Source organism: Patiria miniata, unplaced genomic scaffold (genome assembly GCF_015706575.1).
Source record: "Patiria miniata isolate m_02_andy unplaced genomic scaffold, ASM1570657v1 HiC_scaffold_2, whole genome shotgun sequence".
Classification (NCBI taxonomy): Eukaryota; Metazoa; Echinodermata; class Asteroidea; order Valvatida; family Asterinidae; genus Patiria; species Patiria miniata.
The window spans coordinates 3,880,585-3,896,656 of NW_024037058.1; positions in this window are offsets into that span (position 1 = coordinate 3,880,585).

Below are 16,072 nucleotides of genomic sequence, written 5' to 3' on the forward strand. Positions count from 1 at the left end.
CACATACCACTTTTTTTGTTTTTGCTTTTTGCGTTTCACTCTCACGGAGGCAGCAGAAACCCCGTTGGGAATTCGTTGAAATTAAAAAGGTGACATTCCAAGAGTAATAAATCCTGCTGGGCTAGGCTTTCTAAGAATAGCTTTACGCATACGGGGCTGGCTATCTGTCATTTTGTTTAGATTGGTAAAAAAAAAAGTAAATGCACTTCAAAAATTGATGATTTAGGTAATAGAAACTGGAGGGGGTAGGGGTTAGACTGATCTTTTGAAAGGTCACAAATCAACAGACGGAGAGAACAGATATCTATGAGGACCAGAAGGCCTTTTTTGTTCACAAAACACTATGAAGTAAAGTAACTTTAAACCAACTTAATTGTTAGCATTTGTTTTGCTGGAAACCTGCCTTTGTTATTGGTGCATATTTTTCTTTTGAAGCAACAAAAAGCGCTCAGAATCATAAGACAGGTGCTAAACTTGATGAAGTTTTAGCTCTGTGAATGTTGTACAGTGTAAATAATATTCTAGGATCTCCATTTCAATTCAAAAGTTGCCGAGTCATATTTTGAATTGCGCCTGCAATCAGCATCCGGGATACATTCCCATTCAGCCGATTGCAGCTACGCGCTGTCACGCATTGAACCGGCGAATAATAGCAACCGCGCGCACATATGCGTTGTGTCAACGCTTGCGCGCATTCATATACGGATTCGCTATTAACGGCGCCTAACGCTCACGTGAAGACGCTATGGCTTTGTGCACATGCAGAATGAAATAAGTCGTGCGTACTTCGCGCTATACGCACGGAGAACCGGTAAGGGCACGCGGTTTGTCCTGTCGACTGGGCTCTCGAAAGTGGTACAAAATGCCCTCTCTTGTCTGCGCACAGAGCTGTTTGCCAGGCACGTCACATCCTTGACAAGTGTTGTGTTTGAGCACCTTCAATAGATGATGCTTGATTCATACACCTCGCACTTTGGGAAGCAGGGTCGTCTTGTTGAATTTGCAGGACCTGATCAAATTTTCCCGAAAAATACAGCTGCTTTCGCTTGATCAGATGACCGTGGCAGCATTCCTTGCCTCTCTGTAACCCCTCGCTCCTCGCTAAAAGATCACAGAACCTTGCGTTGATTTCATTAAGATTCCCAAGATTTATTTATTTATTTTTCCCCCCTTACCGTCCCCGAGATTCCGCTGTCGCGTGTGCCAGTGCTGCGCCACCGTTTTATTAGATTTTGCCGTTTCGGAAATCAAATGAAGACGAAAATTGACAGTTATGTTCATATCGCGACAACTGTGGACTGCATGTGTGCTTGTCCACATTGTCGACATTAGCGTGCACACATCTATTTTAGTAGACATGTTGATAAAAGTTGTTTATTTCACAATTTGACCTCAACCAAAAGAAGTTTTGGTAAAATATTTTGTGCAGTGTTGTGTACAAGACTTTTATAATTTGCAATAGTAAAACATGCAAACATACACGTACATGTGTGTAAGATATTGTTAGGAAAATAAGCCAAAATCGGCTGAGAACCAGTTTGCAAGCAGTATAAAACTTATTGCATTTTGCCTGGTAACCCATTTTTGTGTACGAAATATAATTAATGCTTAATAGCCTGTATAAGTATTCAAGTTTGTCGAAAATATATTTTTGCATAATACAAAAAATCAGTTGTGAAATCAGAGTGAGAACTCTCTGCGTCCAATTTCGTCCTTTGGTGGAAACGATAGGTTATCATAACAGAACCCATCAAAATCCAAGATGGAATTTAATTTTGTGTGAAAATCTGTCGTCCGTGCTTCGGGGACTGAAGATGACACCCTGTGCCAACCGGTTTGCTCCCCATGAATAACCTCATAACACGGTCAATGAATTCAGCTCGGTATCACCACCCGTGCCTCATCGTCGTCATTGTTGTGGGGCCTCTCCTTCTCATTTCACCACCAATCCGACTCGCAAACACAAACAAACCGCCCCTTGTTTGCCCAGAGCACATAGTGGTCGTAGATCGCCTGGCACGCAACACGCAGTCGGTGTTGCCGTGCACTGGGCTTGCTTTGCATAAAAAACAGACTCATCATTGAACAAATTATACGTGTACAGCGTTACCGGTACATTGCCAGTTGTGTATGTCTGTATTTACTGAAGGACAATGCTGTCCATGCTACAGATGCCTTGCACACAGAGAATGTCTATAATTCATGATACCATGTATAAGTTGAAGCAACCTTTAACCCTTCAAGTATTTAAACAGTCACAGACAGTCAAAAGCTCCATCCACTTCTCCTGCCATGCCTTCTACAAAAGCTAGTCACCAACAGTCAGATCATATTTTGAGCAAGCTCTTGCACTAGTCAAATTGCAGGAGGCAAGTGGCAGGCACAGCTGGCTTATCAATCACCTCCAGTCAAATCCCAGCTGTATCAAGCTACATAAACAGTCACAGCCAGTCAATCCTGCTTTATGTAGGCTGGAAGCTCTTAACTGTTGCAACTTGGCACAGAGTGTATGTTTGCACAGGAGGCTTATGTGACAAAATGTCTACTTTTGGACAAATTCATTTTCTTTATTTGTCAATTCTTAGAGAGGAGACAGGATGAGTTTGGAACAAATTTAAGTAAAATCTGCTTCCCCAAGAAAGTCTCACAAAAAATTCTTGACTAAAACCAATGTGGAAAGGACTACATGTACACGTATGTATCCACATTATGTTCACAGTTTCAGACAGAAAATCTGTGGGCTCTGTGGCAGACTAGGCTAGTGGTACATGTAGGTACATTATATGTAGTACATTGTTTGCACCTTTCTCCTGCAAATCCATGAAAGACTTTCCGCAAACAATCCCGAACAACAAAGCACTGAATTTTCCCGCCTTCGCCCAAGAAAAGAATACAGCCTTTATTTGAACAAGGCCTTGTAAAAGATCATGAGAAAGGTGAAGGAAAGTCTTTTTTGTGGGGGGGGGGGGGGGGGGGGTACATGTAGGTTTAATAACCGCCCATTGCATTCTTGTCGGCTAAGTTTCCCTCAAAGCAAATTAAAAATGTTAAGCTGAAAGGCCAGTAAAGGAGTCAACATTTTTTTAGCCGTGTGGATTTTTTTTTCTTCTTGGATATTCCGAGTATGAAAGCAATCCCTGCTTGGTGTGTTTGTTCCATTTTCACACCGAGTTGTGATCCGAAGGGCTAGGTGCACAAAAGGCTCCCATTGTGCTGTTAATGACAGAAGAGTAAATAGCACGGGGAGCATTGAACATGGAGTGTCGCACCAAATTAATGGTGGATATATTCCAACTCGGTTTTGATGTAAGAGGGGAAGTGAATAAAAAAAAAGAATTACTCGAACTTCAGCCCTTGAGGAAAAAGGCAGTTTTTACATTTTAGTATATAGTACAGACAACCAGCCAAATGTGACATGTACTTTGTGCGTAATTTTGTATGCGGTTACCAGTGAAAATCTGCCTAGCAAGATTCTTCTGTTCATTATTACAAACATGGATGACTTAATATCCAATAAAGTTTCTTAAAATAGTTAATATCTTTCATCAAAGTAGCCTTGTTTATACATGTAAAAGGTTAAATTACAACAAATTTTTCTCAATTTACAACTATTGAGGGTACATGTATTTTTTATTGTTTCGGAGCTCACTCAAAGTGTGTACGTGTACATGTGACAAGGAAGCAACACGTTCAAAAAACCTTTCTTGAAATGACAAACTAAAAATGGCCTGATTTCTGTCTTTCGTTTGTTTTTTTTACTCGCCAAACCAAAGACAACCTCACAACACAAACGTATCACCCGGTTATCGGAGATTAGGTGTGTTTGTTGATAATGTTATCGCCAGCTATCAGCCCCAGTGTTGTCTTTAAATGTGGGTTTCTGTGCTGCGCCATAATAAAAAACCCAGCCGGACAATCGTTAGTTCTATCCTAACTTTGTGCTCAATAAAAAAGCGGGCACCAGGGTAGAACTTCAAACCTCGGTGGCCTCATCGTCATATATTTATTTCTTTTTGACTTTTTACTGAAGGTGACTAATGCATTTTTGGTTGGTTTCTGAGGACTTTGTTTAGCCGTTTAATGGCGAGATAGTCCGGTTTTATTAAATCACCCCGGAGTGCAAAGTACAGTTAACTTTATTGTCAAACCCGTAATAAAAAGTGTCCCGTGTTTGTTGATACAAGGGGTAGGAGGAAAATATCTTTGACGCTAATCCGCAGAATGCGTTTCCTGTTTTGGCCGATAATGTGGGTTTTGGCATACAGTTGGTTAAGTGAAGAAGGTCCTATGTGTACAGGAGGATCCTCGTTGACAATAAACATCTTTGTTCAAAAATTATTTGTCAAGTGGATGATTTTTCGGGTTTCGGTGACTCATAGGGACTCGGATCACGTATTAAATCAAATAAGAATGGTGTATTTTTATCTGTCAAGATGTGTACATTGTAGGTTCTTTGACATTTCTGAGAAATAAATTTTGGAATGTGGAATTAATCTTCCCAAACAAGGCAGATCTGACAAAAACAACAACATTGAAACAGAAAAACTAACTGTTATCAAAGATTGAAATAGCAAGGTTTTATATCATTTGCTTTAATAAATAACCTGGATTTTTTATTATCATCGTTATTGTTTATTACTCTCACAACCATAATAGCCATATTGTGGTTCAAGTTACAATTTTGTTGTACACGTAAGGTTACATACATGTAAGACAGAAATAGAAAAACACACATCACAAGTAGCGTTCGTCACAAAGCTGATTTGAGATGGACACTGCCTTTTACGTTGCGCAACCCTTTGTCCGGCACATGACTTTGCGATCGGATATGCCAAAGTCAGCGTCCAGCACGCACCGTGGCTTTATTGTGCTTTCAGCGTTCCATTTTCATCGTCCTCGGCGCGGTAAACGAGCAAGCGAACACCCAAACCGCTGTACATGTAACTCCATACCCACCACCTCCGTTCCTGGTGCTCTGTCTATTTGCCGAACTCCGGCCGATTCAATAGTTGTGTTGTTTTTGGCCTGGTACCAGTGTACACATTACTGGCTTGAGAAGTCCACTTGACCGCCGGGTTTCTTTATTTTCGCACCTTCTCAAGCCAAGCCGGGCCCAGCCGGCTGACTAACCGGCTGGTTACATAGCAATGGTCGGAGAATTTGTATAAAAATCCCTGAGAACCAGGAAATGAATTGTTGTGGACAGAAGAATAGCTTTTCTCTCAAACACCTGTATTGTGTTCGCTGTTTGTGCCGCTAAAGCTGTCTCAGCCACTCATTGTCCACATTGAATTGCTTTTTATACACCATGATGTTAATGATTCCACTATGTCTCTTGAAACCGAAGGTTTATTTTTGTTAAAGATGTGTTAAGGCCGAAGTGACCATTGTTAAACACAGGTGGCGTGGTCCGGCCGTTTCCTCAATTCTGCTTCCTCATTCCTCCGAGATTTTTCATCGGATGTGATTATGTTTTGTTAACCCACGGTTTGTCTTTTGTGAGAGATCATTAGAGAAGATGCCAATTGACTAGGGATTGAATTGCTTGATTAAGTGTTGTAGAAGCAGGAAATGATCATTACAGAATATTCCCGCAGCTAATGATTGGTCATACTCAAACAAATTTTAACAAATTCATCCTGAACCATGAAAGTGTAACCCTAATCCTGCCAAGCTTTTCCAAATCTGCCAGGAGGTTTTGGAAGATTTGGCAAGATTGTGGAGTGTCACCTTCAGGAAAATACCGAAAAAAATCAGACAAGTTTACTCATCTGAAGAGATTGTCAGAGCCGTACAGAGGCAAAAACTATCAATTTGGATGATAAGGCCCCCCAAAAAAGTCTCCGGTTTCTGGTATGGAGCTTGCCCCAAAAGTGGTGTGGCGACGTGGCTTTTTTTAAAGCTTATACTCGATGGTAACCCCATCTAAAAACTCGTTAAAATTGTGCAGCAGCAGGATTCCAGTCAAACCTGTGAGTTTGGCAGTTCTTAGACATCATCTAACATTGAAAAAATAAAATTTTCATTTTGCTGATGCGCATGGCTACGGCAACGTGCGCGCACTCCAGAAACCGGAGACTTTTTTGGCCTAATGGTTGGTCCAACTCAACTTGCACGCGTTGTACATGTATCTGTAACGCTATGGGACTTTTGCGCACGGTCACCAGTTTTTCTAAATTTTCTGTCACTAACGATGAGGATACTACTAAACTAACCCCAGAGTCTCATGACAGAATGTTTACTCCGTTTTTAGACCAAAAGTGGTGCCGGAAATTGGTGCCCTTCATGTCACAACTCTCTCTAATACAGCTCTGGTGATTGTTGGTTATAGTATTTAATCAAATCCATGACATACACTGTAATCCCTTTTAAATGTGTGATATAAATTGCTGCCAAGCTTTTTAATTGTTAGCTATCAATACACGTCTCAAAGCTGTCAAAATTTGTTAAGGAAAACAAAAATGATACTGTTGCCAGACTGTCGATAATCGTGCCTGTGGTAGTATCGGCACTTCTTCGCTAATTAATTATGCCTTGATCTGCGAATAAGTTTGAAAAAAAAAAATGAAAAAGAAATAACATATAGGCAGTGAGCAGTTGTATAAACAAGGATGGTACAACCAGATGGTGCACTGTCAATAATATCGTTGGGAAATAATAAGCTATTAATTGTTGAGGTGGCAAAGTGTGACGCATCTGTGACAAAGTTACAATTGATTTTGACGGGGGAGAATAATACTGGGGAGAGGGGAAAAAAAAGAAGAAGAAAATAAAACTAGAGTTGCAAATTCCTGGACATTGATCCGCGTAAAGTACAGCTAAACCTGTGTTATGCTGCTATCAGCACTTGGCATGCTCTGCTTTGCTGATAAGGAAGGGAAAATATATTGTATTGATGGTTTGAACGGCGGACGGCAAAAATGTTATCGTCAGCTGCCGAAACTGTATTCTCACGGCTATTCTCATGGTAGTAGCTAGGTACAGAGTTCAGGCTTGGAAGTTCGTCGGGGCTTCCCATGGGACTGGGTTCTTGATCTCATTGGGGGGGGGGGGGGGGGGGAGTGTTGTCTGCTTGGCGTGAGGAATTGAAAGTACATCTGAAATAGGGGAAGTATAAAAATGTACAATAATAAGGCCCAAAAAAATAATAGTTCTGCTTCCGATGACATGGCATTCGAAAATAGGGTAGGTACATATAGGTGGGGAGTTTTTTTTGCCAATTTTTTTTGTGTACGATCATATGGAGGCGTCTGCATGTAGTCAAGGGTAAAAGGTAGAAATTGATGGTTTTGGGTGTTTTTTTCCTCATTTTTCCCATAAGAAAATTAGGGTAGGGGCTGTCAGAATAGGGTAGGTAAGGAAACTGGAAGCAGGACTATAATTTTTTTTGGCCTAAACAAAATATTTCCATCGGGCAGGTTAGGGATACATTTTTAGGGTTTCTTGTTTGCTTCCTGTGGAATTGATTGTGTTAAAAATGTGAAAAATGCAACTGCTCTTTAATTTGTTGAAATACTTTAGTAAGAATAGGTGTGTTTTGTTACCCTTTATCTTAATAAACCTCTGCGAGTATTTTTTTTCAAAATCAGAATATTACACAGCATATAATTTGTGTGTCTGATAGTTCCCCAAATGGCAATATTTCTGGATATGTGCACTTTATAAATGCACATTTCTTAATTATGATTATTATAAATAAATGGAGTTGTGATTAAAGCTAAAATTAAATGTCGTTAAACATCAGGAAATTTTCTTATTATAAAGGTATGCGACCAAAAATATTGGTTTTAACTGTTTAATCATGCATTACATGTGGTACAGCCAATTTGTCAAATACTTTTGTCCATCTATATTTCGACAGTCGTTTATAATCAGAAATTGCAGAAGAATAATTCTGAAAGCATTTTGAATGGAAATTCTCCACTTGTCCACTGCAACGCCAACACAAAAATGGACTTTTTCCTTCCGCAACCTATTTTTAGCATTACTGTTCTGCAACCATGGGTTAAAGTCAACTATTCCCCCCCCCCTTTTAAGAAAATAAAAAAAGATTGAAAATGATGACTCCCCTTCGGCCATTTAGAGTAATATTATTATCGCCTTTTTTTTTTTAATAACGGCCTAAACTTGGGCTGCCCGTCCAACCCTTGCTTGCAAACCTCCTTGAATACAACGAACGCCGGGTTTTGGCCTTTGTTGTTTACACACAATACCGGCACAGCCTGTTCAAACTAACTTGTACAGGGTTCGTGTTGTCGGGGTTGCCTGACTTTTTGTGGCACGGTGTGTTTCCATGGATTGCTCAGTCGTTTCAGTTTGGCATTTTGAGTGATGGTTTTAAAGGGGGTGTTTAAAGACAAATGCCCCTGCCTATGGCTCCCTGATTTTTCTTAAAGGAGAATTTTAGTACAAACTTAGTATTTCCTTCTGATTTTGCTGGATTGAGGCTACATGTACATCATGGCAAAACTGTATGGCTGGTTTTGGAGGATGTACTGTGTCAAGGTCTTGGGCCGGACCGTGTGTTGTTTATGCTCAGCTGTGCATAGATTTAGGCCTGGATCATACCTGAAATCCTCTTGAAATGCTCCAGGATTATTCACTGGCTCTGCCTCAACATATTGACAGTAATTGTTGGAGTGCAGGATTGAGGCAGTGGTCACCCCTTAAAGGACCACATTCAAGAAGTATTAAACTAGAGGATTTTGTAGAATTGAGGCTGCATGCAATCTTGACATGGAGGCAGTTGGAGTATTTTGCAAGGTTGAGGTTACATGATAGCAAATATGCCTAGGGAATTAGGGTTAAAAAAAGATGAAAGTCCATGCTAAAGTGGTTCTATCAGTAGCACTTAATCCTGATGATCAGATCTCATTTTCCATTTCATGTTTTTCCTCCCCCTTTCGCTGGCCCCATTGTATCCAATACCCGCACATCCCTCTATCCCAGCTGTCCGCGCGCATTTAATCCAGGTCATTGGAGCGACCCCCACGAGCCCATCCCCGAGAAAAAAAATCCTGCCCGAAATTTTACGGCGTGACCCAGTTGCATCACACCCTGACATCGAGCGAGCAAAGCGAGTCAGCGAGCGAGCGAGCGAACGCAGAGAAGTAGAAGAGAAAAGAAAGCCGGAACAGCCCACCGGCCGTTGGAAAAAAAAGAAGAAAAAAAAAAGAAGGAAATCACGGGCTGGGATTAAAACCCTAGCCGAGGCCTTGAGCTGGCTTCTGGATTAATGCAAATTTTTCTTTCCACTTCCCCCTCCTCCTTTGACTCCCCGCTGTGTTCGTTAATATCAAAATCGGCCAAGCGTCTTCAATATTGCACGAGTAGCCATTGCTAACTTCTCAGGTTCATATATCTGCTTCTTTTTTTGGTCGTGGAAGCATTTGGGACGGGCTTTTAACAAGATTGGAAAATGTTGCTTCAACAATCTGCCCTACTGCATCATTTTTCACCCATTTTTTTTTCATTTTTTTCATTCCGTGACTTCCCTATCCAAGATTAGGTCCACGCTTTCAAAATATGAAAGAATGGATAAGTAAACTCTAGCGGATTGACTGTAGGCTGTTTACTCTTGGCCCAAACGGTTGACCTGATGAAAAAGGATCTCCTCAATTTTGTCCTGGCTATTTGTTTACTCAACGGGTCAGTAATAAATGGGGTCAAGTTGAAATGTGAATTTATGGGCGCAGTTTTTGGTTCTGGCTAAATTTCACGGTAGGAAAATCTGTGCCTTTGTATTGACCGCAAAGTGAAAAATACATTTACACCTTGGTCTACATTGTAGCTGATATCATTATTTGTGCTAATGTTGCTAAGAACATTGTCATTGGACACGAAAAAATGATGGATTTTATAAAAAAAAAAGAAAACTGATCATTTTCAAATTCTCCCTACAATAACATTCAGTCTGATGACGTCATGATCCTGAAACCTCGCAAAGTCATTATCGGTTGTCCAAATCATATAGGCAACTTGGTTATTGAAAGAAGTTGGTCAGTTTTTCAAATAAAATGACGTCATCATGACGTCAAGAGTAATATACACAACTCAGGGTCAGGGTTGATCTTTGTTCAAAGTTTCATGTTTATACCAGATACCATTTAGAAGAAAAAGTGCGGAAACTTATTGTCTGGGGGAAAAGAAAAAAAGAGAAAAAAACCTCTAACAATTTTAAAACGGTGACGGGTGGTACCTGATCACCCAATTAAATTTCTTTTTTTCTCCTTTCTTTATATTGAACACATGTGGACATTTCTCCAAACTTAAAAAGTTTTTAAGAAAATTTTAAAATTAAGCATATCTTGGAACTACCCTAGTGATTCCACTTGCAGCCCGCCCCCTAAAACCCAACTCTAGTAAATAAACGACTCCTGAAGAAAACACTGTTATAAAGAGTGCACCTTTATTTTCTTTCCTAATAACAAACTCCATTATTTTGGATGAAGGTGGACTTCTGATGTCCTGCAGAAATCCACAATTCTGGACCACCTCGGGAGAACAAAAAAGATGATAGCCTGTTTTCCCTTTTTTTTTTCGTCCGCAAGGGAGCGGGTTGTTTAGCCTACTTTTCTTAACCAAAAGAAGATGAGAAAAGGAAAGAAAAAAACTTGAAACCGCAAGACAGGTCGAGACGGATACATCACCCAATATGTCCTGAAAATGTCACATGTTTCAAGGGGCAAAGGAGGGAACGCTAGAGAAAAGGATTACGAAAATAGAAAGGATTTGAGACGCTGCACACCCGGGGCAGAAGATTTGGGGGGCACAGGTGAAGAACTTCAAAATTGAAGGAGTGTGTTTGATTGATTCCAAGCTGCATACATGCGGGACCCTCATTTCCCGAGTGTTCTTTAAAAAGAACTCGAACGAGATTGAATTTGCTGCTCTCAGGCACACGCCAGCGCAGTCCTGTTTGAGAAAATGTTGTTTGAGAAACCTAGATTTTCTTATTTGCTGAGTTGGCTTCTATCCATTAATGCGATTTTGCAATGGTACTCCATGCTCATGCATCTTAATAACATTGGAAATGTCACCCTTTTGACATGTTGGGCTGCCCATACTTTAAATTTGTTTTCTACATGTCTCTTCAGCTTTACTTAGTCATTTTTATCGTCAGCGTAGGCAATATTGTTTCATGGTATGAAAGTACTGTAATATTAGGCAGATAGGTGATGGGATTGTGCCTTTGATGGTACAGGCATGGAATTTGGCACACAGTCAGAGTATGTCATGAGAAAGATATTTGGCTATAGGGCCATCGCAGATTTGTCCTATGAAAAAATATAGGTAGAATAACAAGCAATGGCAGGCATTTTGAAAATTTTGAAAATGGCTTGCTATTCTACCTATATTTGTATTTCAAAGGACAAATCTGCGATGGTCTTACAGCCAAATATCTTTCTTAAGAAAAAGTATAGGTAGAATAACAAGCAATGGCAGCCATTTTGAAAATTTAAAAATGGCTGTTATTCTGCCTATATTTTTTTCAAAGGACAAATTTGCGATGGTGTTACAGCCAAATATCTTTTTTAACACATATTATTCAGACTGAGTGCCAAATGCCATGCTTGTATCATCAAAGGCACAATTCCCCCAAATATTTCCCCTATCTGCCCCACTATAATGTAGAAGGGCACAGATAAAAATAAAGTTCTATTTTTTATAGTTTTCAATCTACAACTATGCAATTGATATTTGAATTTTTTTGACAATCAGGGATCTTTTTTCTGTGTCTGCCTTGTTTTGAAAATTCAAAGATTCTCGATAAAAACATTCGTTTGTAAATTCCCGGTCTGTGCAGTGTTTTAGTTTGTCAGTTCTATGACTGCAAGTTTTAATATATTTAACCCCAAAACCTTTTAATCCAGTACAACACATAGAGATGATCAAATCAACCACAAAGTTAAACTGAAAAGGTGCGTACTTTAATAACAATTCAAAAGTTAACAAAGAAATTGACTGGAGCGGGAATAGAACCTACGACCTCCATTTTACCGTGATTAAATTGGGGTCATTCTTGTACATTTGTGGTCCAATTTTTTGTTGGTGTCCCTGTTACATCTGACATAAGATTTTGTAAATTCAGAACACATTCTTTAATGCCTTCTATCTCGAAGAGTGATTATGTATTACAATGCAAAGTGCCTGCTAAATGAATAAAAATAGTTTGAAGTCAATTTCAATGATATTTCCATGTCAAATTACACACAGGTTAGGTGTAACAGGGGCACCAAAAATGTCACACTTTTGGACCCCAGATTTATGGAATGACAATTACCATGATTAAATTACAACTATATTTACTGTAAATTATTCGACCATGTGTATGGAAGCTTTTCGTTTCTTAATCGTATGGACTGAAATTTAGTCTACAATTTTTTGCTATCCTGACAAATTACACTTTTAACTTTGAGAGTAAGCTTGCTATAATGGCAGGATTGCAGGATTGAACTGAGTTTTTGTCTAAAAAGAATTTGTGAAAATATCTCTCAGATATTCTGCTCGAGTTCCTCAACACCTTCGCAATGCCCCTCACCTGGCCTGCCTCAGAATCTATAAAACACCACAGGTTAGGTCAGTCTCTCGGCAAATAGAACAAGAACAAACGGTAACCCCTAGCAACGGATGACCAAGACCCAATAATTGCGCACCGCTGTCCACACGAATAAAGCGCACAGGCTTCTCCCTTGCCCCTCGTCCTCTTCATGGTGAATTTTTTTTCCTTCTCCCCCTGCTTTGCTGTTTTCTTTCTGTACTCAGCTCGTGTGCACATGTCAACTGACCGCAAAGAACGGCCCCACTCTCAGAAAGTATAAGAAAAAGGAAAAGGCCAAATCGCCATTGGGTCACTCCAATTTGAATTACTGCTTACCTTCGGGCACAGTTGTCTCTCTTTTTCTTTTTTTCTTCTTTTGCTTACCTGTGTTTTCAGCGTTTTGAACGGAATCCGCTAATGAAATTGGCTAGGCCTGACCCCATCCATCTTGGGCCCCTACCCCTTGAGTGGCCACCTGTCCACAGGTGTGATGCGGACAGGTATTAAGAGGAGGCCCAAAACAAATTCAAGCATTCTGTGGTTGGAATGACAAATTTACCGCGCTGCGAAATCACGGCTGTCCAATGTATAGATGAATACAAACTGCCCTCATTACAGCTTTAGATGCGTATATTTTTGCATCAAGCAATGATAAAAGAGTGACCACACGCAGTGGTCACTCTATACCCCGAAGCACAGTGGGAATCCATTTTCTAACCCTAAGCCCAAGGGAGTATTTATACTTAATTGTATTGATTTAATTTTTTTTTCCCGCACTCGCGCATCTCCTGTTATTAAAACCTCAATCTGTGTAGCAACTCGTTGCCATGGAATCTGCTGTACGTGTTACAGATGCTCCACGATCCCGCAAACCGTAATTTAGCTGACCGGTACAAATGCCCACTTCCGTTAGTTAACTAGGTTTTTTTTCGTCCCAGGTGCTACCCTTGGCATATCCTTTGATACACATAGCACAATTTGTTTAGAGGCCGGTCGGCCGGCCAGCGTACGGGGCCAGTGCCAGGAAGCCGTTATCATCAGCAGTGCCGATTTATCTACATTACGCTTCCCCGTGCTAGATCAGTTACGGGTTTTAAATTAATGCGTGTGTAACTGAAACTGGGCCCGGTGTCGTTATGGAGATGTGATGTCTGCTTTTTAATATTCCGTAAAGTACATGTATGTCTGTTGCATTAATTATGGATTTCATAGGCATTATCATGAGGATTCACTTAGCCAGCACAACATCGTGTACTTTAATAAATAGCTTATCCCTCCTATGCAAACATACACTCTGTGCCAAGTTGTCCTTGCAGTCAATATCAATCAAACAACTGTTTTCAACAGTTAAGAGCTCCCAGCCTACCAGTACATACATGTAAAGCAGGATTGACTGGCTGTGACTGTTTATGTAACTTGATACAGCTATGATTTTGTGAGTGATTAGCCAGCTGTGCCTAGCACTTGCCTGCTTTTGAATTTGAATCACAGTGCTTGCTAAAAAGACTGACTGTTGGTGACTAGCCTGCGTAAAAGGCATGGCAGGGGAAAAGGATTGATTTTTTGACTGTCTGTGACTGTTCAGATACCGTAGCAGGAGGGTAAATAATTTAACATGAGATAATAGAGTGTTTCTTATCCTTTGACAGGCTTTTTGTTCTGTGTGATTTGGACCTTTAGTTTATAAGCTACCGGTACAGCAAAGCTTGTAATGACTGTCAAAATATGGGCCACTTTCTTCATCTTCTTGGTATGTGAATGCCTTTCATTAGATACCAAGTGGCCCAACTTGGAATTCAAGTCCTTTCATTTAATTAGCTGTATCTCTGGACTGGGGTGTCCAAATGAGATGGGATAAAGACCATTGTGTAGAGTATTTACTACACCTTTAGACTCTATAGTGTAGATAAGTTTGCAAAATGAGATTGCTAGTATTTTTATTAATATTTATGGATTCGACTGCTACATTTAAAAAAAAGACATCCTGTACATTTATACATACCCAGTACATGTAAAGTGAAACAAAGAATCTGATGAAAAAGAAGAGAATTCCTCGTTACGTGACAAGTACTTCGTATTTGTTTCTCGGATTTGAATCTGTAGCGGTCACACTTCCCAAAATGCTAACCGCAAACGTGTGCACGCCAGCACAATGTGTATGTGTGCTCTGTGTTAGCACTGCTTACCTATGTGCTATTCAATTACACTAACACATAATCCGCGTTTCAGTTTCGCCCTTGCGCAAGAGAGAAAAAAAAAAGAATGAGTCATCTGAAGGCTCGGCTATTCCAGGGCACTGGGTCAGCGGGGAATTGGACTACATGAATATGCATGAGATCCTTTTCTCTTAAAGGGTTGTCGGACATATTGTTTTCCAATGTTCACATTTATTAATGGTCCATTTCAGATTTATTGCTTGGAATTTAGTGGAAATGGGATGTGGGGAAATACTGTCCATTTGTTCATCCATAAGAGTTCTAAAAAATTCTTCAATTTTTTTTTGTAGCTTTTAAAATAATTTTTGAGACTCGCATATGATTTTATGATTAAATGCACTCAGTGGAATTAAAATCCATAACACTTTTAATGACAATTTGTCAAATTGATTATTATTTCGACACAAATGTGTAATGACATTTTATTGTTAAATCCTAAGCTGGAAGATCTTTCAAAATCAACCGTAAGGTTTGGGAGAATTTGAGGAAAATTGTTGAGGATGATCCGAAGATTTACATTCATGACACTTGCAAAAAAGCAGTTTACATTGTAAGGCTAAATGTACATGTATTGAGCTCACCGTAGACACTTGTATTTTGCTGTATTGACGCACCGATGTGGTAATATTATCGTGCAGACCTTTATGAACAATCTGTACAGCAACTTCCAAGATTTAAATTTTGGGGTTAGGTTTCTTTAACATTTTTTTTTTCAATTGGGTACCTGATTCCTGTACTACCTGTAAATGCACAGCCAGAATTCCTGACCCATGAAATATGCTAACCGTAAGCATGGAATTTCTGACACGCTAAGCGTTTTCTTCTATGTCTTTCGCTAATAGTAAGCAGAGCCCGAACTTGGGCCCAGGTTCCAAGCAAAGAGTTTAATAGAGAAAGTTAGTTTGTTATGACAGTTGCCTTTTGAGCTTGACTTCAGAAGAAATTGTTATGAGGATATTGGACGATTGATAGCTCTGTGGAATGCCATTAATAACTTTGATGTAAATATCAGAAGACAACGGCCGTTGAGACACGCATGCAATGTTCCACTTCGGAGTGAACTTTGCAGTTCCTGTAGTTTGATCCGGAGGTATGCCAAATGTTGTTCATGCAAATCTATTCAACGGAAGAATTAGGTTTTTGGTCATTGGTAAAATAAAATGTTGTTCAGGATACACTGAACATGTAAGGCATTTGGTAAATAGGCCATTTTTTTTGAGTGAACGTTGTAACAATGCCAGTTTCTGGGTACAGACACTAGAAAATCATGTTCAACACTAACCCTGTTGAATCCAACAGGATCCAACTATATCAT